The following is a 9,553-nucleotide window of genomic DNA, read 5'->3' as shown; positions in this document are numbered from 1 at the left end:
GTAAATTCTGTTATTGTAATTTTAGTAAAATTCTATATAGTATATTTTTATTCTCAATTATTCTCTTTTTATGAGACTGACAAATGTGTGTTTGTGACAAATACAGTTTGAATTTGATTAATAACCAGCTTGGAGTTCATAACAAATATTATTTTGTAAAAGTTTTCTAGACTTGAGCGCTGCCTTTGATAATATCTCACATAACATACTTATTGACAGATTAGTTTCCATTGGTATTACTGGCACTGTTCTGTCTTGGTTTAGGTCATATCTATCTGGGCGCAGTCAGCGTATTCAATTAAAAGGTTTTAGTTCAAGAACATCTACAGTCATCACTGGTGTTCCACAGGGTTCTGTTTTGGGCCCACTTCTTTTCATTATATATATGCTTCCTCTTGGGGATATCTTAAGGAAATATGGTACTAATTTTCATTGCTATGCGGATGACACCCAACTCTACCTGTCTGCCAAACCCACTGGCTCTTTCCCTCCGCCGTCTTTGTCAAGCTGTTTAGCTGAAATTAAAGGCTCTCGGCGAACTTTCTGAAAGTAAATGGCAATAAAACTGAGGCTCTGCTTGTTGGCATTAGATCAGTTGTGTCTAAATCTAACTGTTTCTCTTTACATATTGACAATACTGCAATCTGTCCTTCCTCTCAGGTTAAAAGTTTGGGTGTCATCTTGGATAGCACACTATCTTTTAAAGCTCAAATTAATAATATAACATGGATTGCATACTTCCATTTGCGCAACATTAATCGTCTCCGTCCCTTTCTTTCAAATAATAATACTGCAATTCTCATTCACACACTAGTCACTTCACGTATAGACTACTGCAATGCTCTTCTTACAGGTATTCCCTCCAAATTGCTGCATAAGCTTCAACTGGTTCAGAATTCTGCAGCTCGTGTTCTCTCTAGAACACCTTATACTGATCACATTTCTCCGGTTCTCCAGCAATTGCATTGGCTTCCAGTAAAATATAGAGTTCAGTTTAAAATCCTGCTACTCACTTATAAGGCACTTCATAATCTTGCACCACAATACCTTACTCAACTTCTCCAGGTTTACACTCCTTCACGTGCACTTAGATCTTCATCTTCAATTTCTCTTATGGTACTGTACCTTGGATTCAACTTACTACTATGGGTGCCAGATGTTTTAGTTATGTTGCCCCCCGCCTATGGAATTCTCTTCCCCTCGATGTTCGCAATAGCGAGTGCTTGTTGACTTTTAAAATGCGTCTTAACACTTATCTTTTTATACAGGCTTTCTTATAACATGTTTTATTGAGACTTAAATGCACTTTATATATATATAAATATATATATGCTGTTGTTTATGTGTTTTGTCTTATGTAATGACCTGTATATTGCTTGTAAGGTGACCTTGGGTGTTCTGAAAGGCGCCATGAAATAAAATGCATTATTATTATTTATTATTATTGTAAACTAATAGACCATTTATCACTTTACGTAAATGTTAATATGTTACACAAATACTCCAAAACACTGAATACGCTCCACACACAGGCACAGTATTCATACATACAGTTGGGTCTAAAATTCCCCAGACACCAATTAATTTTTGTTTTTTAATGGAATATTTTACAATTTTCAAGGTCCTTATTAAAAGTAAATATGTGATACTGACCACGTTAATTGTTTTGTACAGATTTTCCTCAGGTCTAATCTCCTCTACTGAAGCACTTGTTCAGATGACAATCTGATGGATTTGATCATTTTGATTTTAAACTGGTTCAGTTTGATTTAAAACTGGTTTTGTTATGCAGTCCGTTAAAGCTCGAGTGCACACTGTGATTAAAGCAGAAATGGGATGAACTAAATACTAAGGAAACTAAAATCCATGCAAATGTTTCAAAAATTATTAGATTTTTACTGGAATTGTTGTCAATAATATAATTTGTGATGAAAAATCCCAAAGAATGCCAAAGAGAAGCATTTTCACTATTGCTCTGTGTGTGTGTGTGTGTGTGTGTGTGTGTGTGTGTACTGTCTGTTAATTCCTGTGATTTCACAGCGCAACTCACACGATCAATTTAATGTTAATTACATGAAATATAATTAAATGTACTGTGTTCAGTGTGATAACAGAAAATGCAATATGGTTGTTTATTACAAAAACAAACTGCCATGCTTTTTTATTTGCATTCCTTTTTTTTCCTATTTAAAAAGCTGATCATGCAGCTGTATTATTCAATACATAACATTCCTACTAAAGAAAACTGACATTACATTTGAAGGGAAGTGGTAGATCAGTGAATAAGGCATCGACTTAAAGGTCAGATGGTTGTGAGTTAAATCCCAGCTGCTGCTGCTTGGACCTTGCCGCGGCCCAGGTTCGATCCCTAGGCAGGGCGTTAACCCGAGCCCGGATAAAAATGAGAAGGTTGCGTGAGAAAGGGTATTTGGCATAGAAAAAAACCTGTGACAAATCTAATATGTGGACCATGTGATTCGATGTGGTGACCCCAAACAGGGAGCAGCTGAAAAAAGAAGAAAAAAAGATATAAAATATGGTAATGTACATATAATAAATAAACAGAGGTAGTGCAATGTGGTAGTGCAAGTGGAGTAATAATGCATTACGTGTGTATTATGTAGAGTATTTTTGGATACTTAGTTATTGCACAAGTCTTGATTGGACATGGGATGCATTTCAGCATTTGACTGCCTGGGGGAGGAATCTACGGGAGAACGGTTGATGTCCAGTGTGTGTAAGGAATTTTGAGATGCAGTTGGCCTTATTTTGAAGTCACTTCCTGTAGATGTCATTGAGTATAGGCAATGATGTCCAAATGACACGTAGGTCACTGCAGGTCCTTCCTGTTCTGTTCCGTCTAGCTGGAGAACCACACCGTGTAGCAGTAGGGTTAGAATGGAAGAAGTTGGTCAGTAGGTTTTGAGGGAGTCTCTGCTGTGCCTTCCCCACCTGCTGGGAGATGTGTTCAGACCAGGTGAGGTCAGCCAAGATGTGTAATCTAAGAAATTTTAAGCTCTCCATGTACGCAGAGGGCAGAGTGTTCAATTTTCTGCAGTCCAAAATGATTCCCTTGGTTTTGCTGATGATAAGGTCCAGATTATTATTATTATTATTATTATTATTATTATTATTATTATTATTATTATTATTATTATTATTATACTATGTACCTTCACGATCACTCCGGTCTTCAAATTCTGAACTTCTTTGTATTCCTAGATACTGTTTATCCTCTGCGGGTGGCAGATCCTTTTCTGTCATTGCTCCAACACTATGGAACTCCCTACCCATTGCACTCAGAACCATCACCACTTTGTCTGAATTTAAATCAAGGCTTAAGACCCACCTTTTCAACCTTCACTATCAGTAAATGGATATGTACTGTATTAGGAGTCCTTAATTTTTCAGAAATGTGGTGTATGTATCGTGTACTATGTAGAGTCCTATCTCTTGTACTGTATGTTTTTGTGTATAGTCCTGTCTTCTGTCATTATCTTATGCAGCTGCATGTGATCCTTCGTCCTGGGCAAATGTCTGACGAATATGTATATGTATGTTACACTATATTTCATCTGTCTTGAAATACTGTACCTTGTAAAGCATCCTTGAGCTTTGGAAAGGCACTATATAAATTAAACATATTATTATTATTATTATTATTATTATTATTATTATTATTATTATTATTATTACTGGGCTTAACCATGTGACTAGGTATGACATATTCTTTTGAAGACTGTGATTGATTGTCCAATAAATTAAAGAGGTCACATTTAATATCTGGTCTATTATAAACCTTCACTTTGTCTCTATGTTAAGATATTTGAGATTATATTGTCTAGGGATTATAAATGTAATACAAGTAATTTAATGTAAACATCTCTGACACAGCACAGAAATGTCATACAGACAAATTATGTACTGTTTTTTTTTTCTAATCTGTATTATCATATTAACTCACTATCATTATTAAATATTGTATTCAATACATTTTCACCTTTCAGCCATTTTCTCCTCTGCTAAAGAAACTCTTAATTCTCTTGAAAGTCCTCCTCACTTTTTCTAACCCTTTTTGACTTTTTGGGTTTAGAGGTTTTATGAATAACTTTTATAATTAATAAGATCTGCTCTTTAATTTTAAGGAAACACTCACAATTGTAAGACTTTTTTAAATATTTCATCAATATGAGAAACTCATTCATTCATTCATTCATTTTCTACCGCTTATCCGAACTACCTCGGGTCACAGGTGGAGGCGGGAATCGAACTCCCAACCCTGGAGGTGTGAGGCGTGCTGGAGAAACTCATTACACTAAAAATGCTTTTGAATATGAACCCTGGCCTGTAAATGTACTGAGTCTGAAGGTCCACATAAAGGAAAATATGTGGCTGAAGATGAATGTTTTCCAGACAAACTCTGGACACTGACCTAAATGTTTTATGGATATTTGACCTATAAATTATTCATGTATTTCACAGGAGTTGTTTTGGAGAATGTAAGATTGGATTAAATCCTATTTTTCAGCACACTTTTTGTCAACACTCTTAACAACTCCTTCTTCTTCTTCTTCTTCTTCTTCTTCTTCTTCTTCTTCTTCTTCTTCTAAGACAAAAGCTTCTCAGCTTTGTTTAATTAGTTCCTTCAGCTTAACATTTCCAGTAACTGAGTTTGTTAAAGATGCCAGTGTCCTTTGATTGTTCTCTAATTGTCTGGTGCATCCCAAACGAGCTAAAAGACGTTAATCACCCACTCATAATTAAACATTTTAAGCTGAAACACAGCTGAAAATTCTTTAATTCTTAATACCACATTTATTACATCAATATTTAATAAATCACTTTTTTTTTTGTTAACAATCTCTGATTGTTATTTATTCAAATTCAAATTTTATTTGTCACATACACAATCATACACAGTACAACATGTAGTGAAATGCTTTGTCTGACTGTCCTAAAAAAAAATCCAATAGTAGGGAAAATAACAATATAAATGAATAAAGATAGAGCACACGTGAATACAATATAAGAAGATGTATATCTGAAAAAGTATAATAAAATATAGTATACAAAATATAATCAGAAAAATATATATATATCTTTTCCTTGTGTAGGATAAGCGCTACACATGAATGAAATTTCTTTGCATGCGTATAACTTTATTTTAAGATTATTATTATTATTTAATAAAATAAATAAATAAATAATAATAATAATAATAATAATAAGAAGAAGAAGAAGAAGAAGAAGAAGAAGAAGAAGAAGAAGAAGAAGAAGAAGAAATATTAACCCCTACCATTTAGTACTAGCTAACTATTTTGAACTGAACTGCCAGGACTTGTTCTTGTCTCTTCTCACTTGTTCTTAATTGACTGTCTATTACTGTGCTTATTTATTTTGCTTATTTACATTGCGTTTTTCTCCGCAGAGTCCTCGTCTTTTCCCTGTCCGTCTCTGTTTTCCTTTATTTCTGTATGTTTGCTATGTCATTTTCCCGTTTATGTTGTTCCATTTCCCTCTGTGTGTTTCTTTTTTTTTGTTATTAACCATGTTTTAGTTATCCCTACATTTAGGCCTGGTTTGATCTATTTGAACATAAGCCAGCTCTGGGATATTAAAAAATTATTATTTTACTTCTACTTAATTATATAACTTCCTATGTATGCTAAATAATCTGCTTTTGCAGCCTTCCAGTGGGCTTATAAGAATACTTTAATATATTTTATTTCCTCTGGTTTGTAGTATTAATAAACTAGCTGAATGTGTAAACGCAGGTTGATATGAGGACAGAGATTAGGCTTGGGGTCATGTCTTGGTTTGCTGAAGAGTCACTCTTAATAATATAAGGCCAGGACAGACTCAGACTCTGAGAAGATGAGAACTTACACAAATCAACCTGGCCTTCAGGTTCATTTTTGTTTTTATAATGCAGCTGATAGCATGTTTGGCATTTAGTAGGCATCTTTTCCTCTACACAATGAACAGTTGCCCTTTTCTTCCAGAATCGTCTTGGTGAACGTGCTTGGTGCATCCATAATGCAATTAGCATTTCACTCTCTGGGCTGATCAGCATGCTAATGGATGTGGACAGTTCAGGGAACACTTGGACAACTGCTGTCCATCCTTACCAACTGTTTAGGAGCTAATTGTTGCAGCTACTGGAACTTAAAGGTGCAGTATGCTATGTCTACAAGCATAACTAAAAGATAAGATACAAAAAATCTAGAAAAATGTGATTTACAATAGTGGATCTCTATAATGCATTCATTTTAAACTTACAAATATGCTTTTCGAACCCAGAAATTAGCCCCACAGCATAGATGTTACTGCCACCTTATTAGTATGCTCCTAAACTAGCTTATGTTAGGCTATTATGTCTTGTAACCCAATAGCTAAAGTTTCTAACTAGCTATCATTCAGCTAACTATTATTTTGCCTAAAGCAAAACGTTCTAGCTAGCTTCCTAACACTCAGCTATTATGTTGTCCAATGTGTTAGATAAACATTTTAGCTAGCTCCCTAACATCCAACTAACTATTATATTGTATAACGCAGTAACTAAACATTCTAGCTAGCTCCCTAACATTCAGCTACAGTAACTATTATATTGTATAACGCAGTAACTAAACATTCTAGCTAGCTCCCTAACGTTCAGCTAACTATTATATTGTATAACGCAGTAACTAAACATTCTAGTTGGCTCCCTAACGTTCAGCTAACTATTATATTGTATAATGCAGTAACTAATATTCTAGATAGCTCCCTAACGTTCAGCTAACTATTATATTGTATAACACAGTAACTAAACATTCTAGCTAGCTCCCTAACGTTCAGCTAACTATTATATTGTATAATGCAGTAACTAAACATTCTAGCTAGCTCCCTAACGTTCAGCTAACTATTATATTGTATAACGCAGTAACTAAACATTCTAGTTGGCTCCCTAACGTTCAGCTAACAATTATATTGTATAATGCAGTAACTAATATTCTAGCTAGCTCCCTAACGTTCAGCTAACTATTATATTGTATAACACAGTAACTAAACATTCTAGCTAGCTCCCTAACGTTCAGCTAACTATTATATTGTATAATGCAGTAACTAATATTCTAGCTAGCTCCCTAACGTTCAGCTAACTATTATATTGTATAACACAGTAACTAAACATTCTAGCTAGCTCCCTAATGTTCAGCTAACTATTATATTGTATAAAGCAGTAACTAAATATTCTAGCTAGCTCCCTAACGTTCAGCTAACTATTATATTGTATAACGCAGTAACTAAACATTCTAGCTAGCTCCCTAACGTTCAGCTAACTATTATATTGTTTAATGCAGTAACTAATATTCTAGCTAGCTCCCTAACGTTCAGCTAACTATTATATTGTATAACACAGTAACTAAACATTCTAGCTAGCTCCCTAACGTTCAGCTAACTATTATATTGTATAACGCAGTAACTAAACATTCTAGCTAGCTCCCTAATGTTCAGCTAACTATTATATTGTATAAAGCAGTAACTAAATATTCTAGCTAATGCCGTAACATTAGGCTAACTATTAAATGGTGCAAAGCAGTAGATAAAGTGTCTAGCATGTTTGCTAACAATAAGCTAAATATTATATTATATAAAACAGTAAGTAGTAAAATTTGCGAGCGAGCTCTTTTACTGATTTGTGTGAGAGTACACTGATCTTATAAGAGAAAGATCTGCAGGGTAGAAAATGGCAATGGCTAAATTTGACACAAATACTGCAAACTTTACATCTAAAACGTTTAAAGTATTATGTTTAAATTAGGAAAGAAATTAATAATAAATCATTTAAGAGTTTATTCTGTATACTAATCACTGACTTATATTTCCTCCCAGAGCCTATCCTTTTTAATCTGATTTTTTTTTACTCTGTCATTTACTGGAAAAGGGAAAATACAAATATACTTTCAGCCTTCATATTTTTCTTTGTTTATTTCTCTCTCTTCACTCTGTCTTAATCTCTTGATCTACTGAAGCAGTGCAAGCTGAGAACTGAGATTTGTTCCACACCAGCGCTAGATGATACTGAAAGTGTCATTTAATCCTAGTGTGCAGTTTATTTGTTTATAGACTGTCTGAAGTTCTTCACTTGACTTTTACTAGACTTGTCGTCTAAATGCGTGAATGCAGGAGTAAAGTTCAACATGCGGTAAGTGTATACTGCATGGCGTGGAATCCATCATCAGGGTATAAAGCAGAAAGCTTCGCAAGACTACAGAACAGGAGAAGACAGTGAAGTCTTGCAATAGAAGTAAGCCATCAAGAATGCAGTTATACAGAACCCAGACTCGGCCAGAGCGACAAATACATACAACAATTCTATAAACGTAAAATTAATATCGAGTAACATTTAAGACCCAATTTCTCCAAATGTACAGTTTATTTTTGCATTGCTAGTGAAATCAATCCAGAAGAAGCCACACTCACTTTATAGCCTGTATACAACCTGCCTGTTACAACATACATTCCTGTTAAACAAGCTTAATTAAAATATGCTATAGATACAGTCGTATGCAAAAGTTTAGACACCCCTGACAATTTCCATGATTTTCATTTATAAATATGTGGGTGTTTGGATCAGCCATTTCATTTTGATCTATCAAATAACTGAAGGACACAGTAATATTTCAGTAGTGAAATGAGGTTTATTGGATTAACAGAAAATGTGCAATATGCATCAAAACTAAATTAGACAGGTGCATAAATTTGGGTACCCCAACAGAAAAATCACCAATATTTAGTAGAGCCTTCTTTAGCAGAAATAACAGCCTCTAGACGCTTCCTATAGCCTGTAAAGAGTGTCTGGATTCTGGATGAATGTATTTTGGACGATTCCTCCTTACAAACATCTCCAGTTCAGTTAGGTTTGATGGTTGCCGAGCACGGACAGCCCGCTTAAAATCACCCTACAGATGTTCAATGATATTCAGTATAAATATTTTTGGAATTGGGATTAACCAGTCAGATTCATGGATAGAAGCTACTTCACAACCACACTGTAGTTAGGGAGTTTAACCAACATGACTGAGGGTGATAACAGTTACCTCTTCTTCCTCTTCTTCTTCTTCTTCTTCTTCTTCTTCTTCATACAAAAAATAAAACTCAATTTGAGGTGATGTTTTAATTTGTAGTTGTGCTTCCTGAAGCCAGACAACTTTTTTCTTTTTAGACTGTTGCAACTGAACCCTCAGAGGAAATCACAAACTTCACTCTGATTGACAGGGTAGTGAATAATGGCATCCTTTCATGGCCAGTTTTGTTTAATTGCTGTGAAGGTTGGGATTCAAACTAACAATCATTCAAACTCACTTTTTTAAATGTCATAATTGCTTGTTATTTTCAGTGCAGCTGTGACTTTTTCCTCAGACTTTTTCACAGTTGTGACTCTTTTGTGATGTTTTGTGACTCAACAGCTACTTAAAAAGCTTAAATTTCTAGTAATCAAACCACAAAAAAGCTGCAATTTGTAAAAAAGTAATAAAACCTGAACTGGAGAGCCTCAGAAGCAGAAGTATGCAGT

Source organism: Tachysurus vachellii, chromosome 6 (genome assembly GCF_030014155.1).
Source record: "Tachysurus vachellii isolate PV-2020 chromosome 6, HZAU_Pvac_v1, whole genome shotgun sequence".
Lineage (NCBI taxonomy): Eukaryota > Metazoa > Chordata > Actinopteri > Siluriformes > Bagridae > Tachysurus > Tachysurus vachellii.
Note: the sequence above shows the minus strand (reverse complement) of the source record.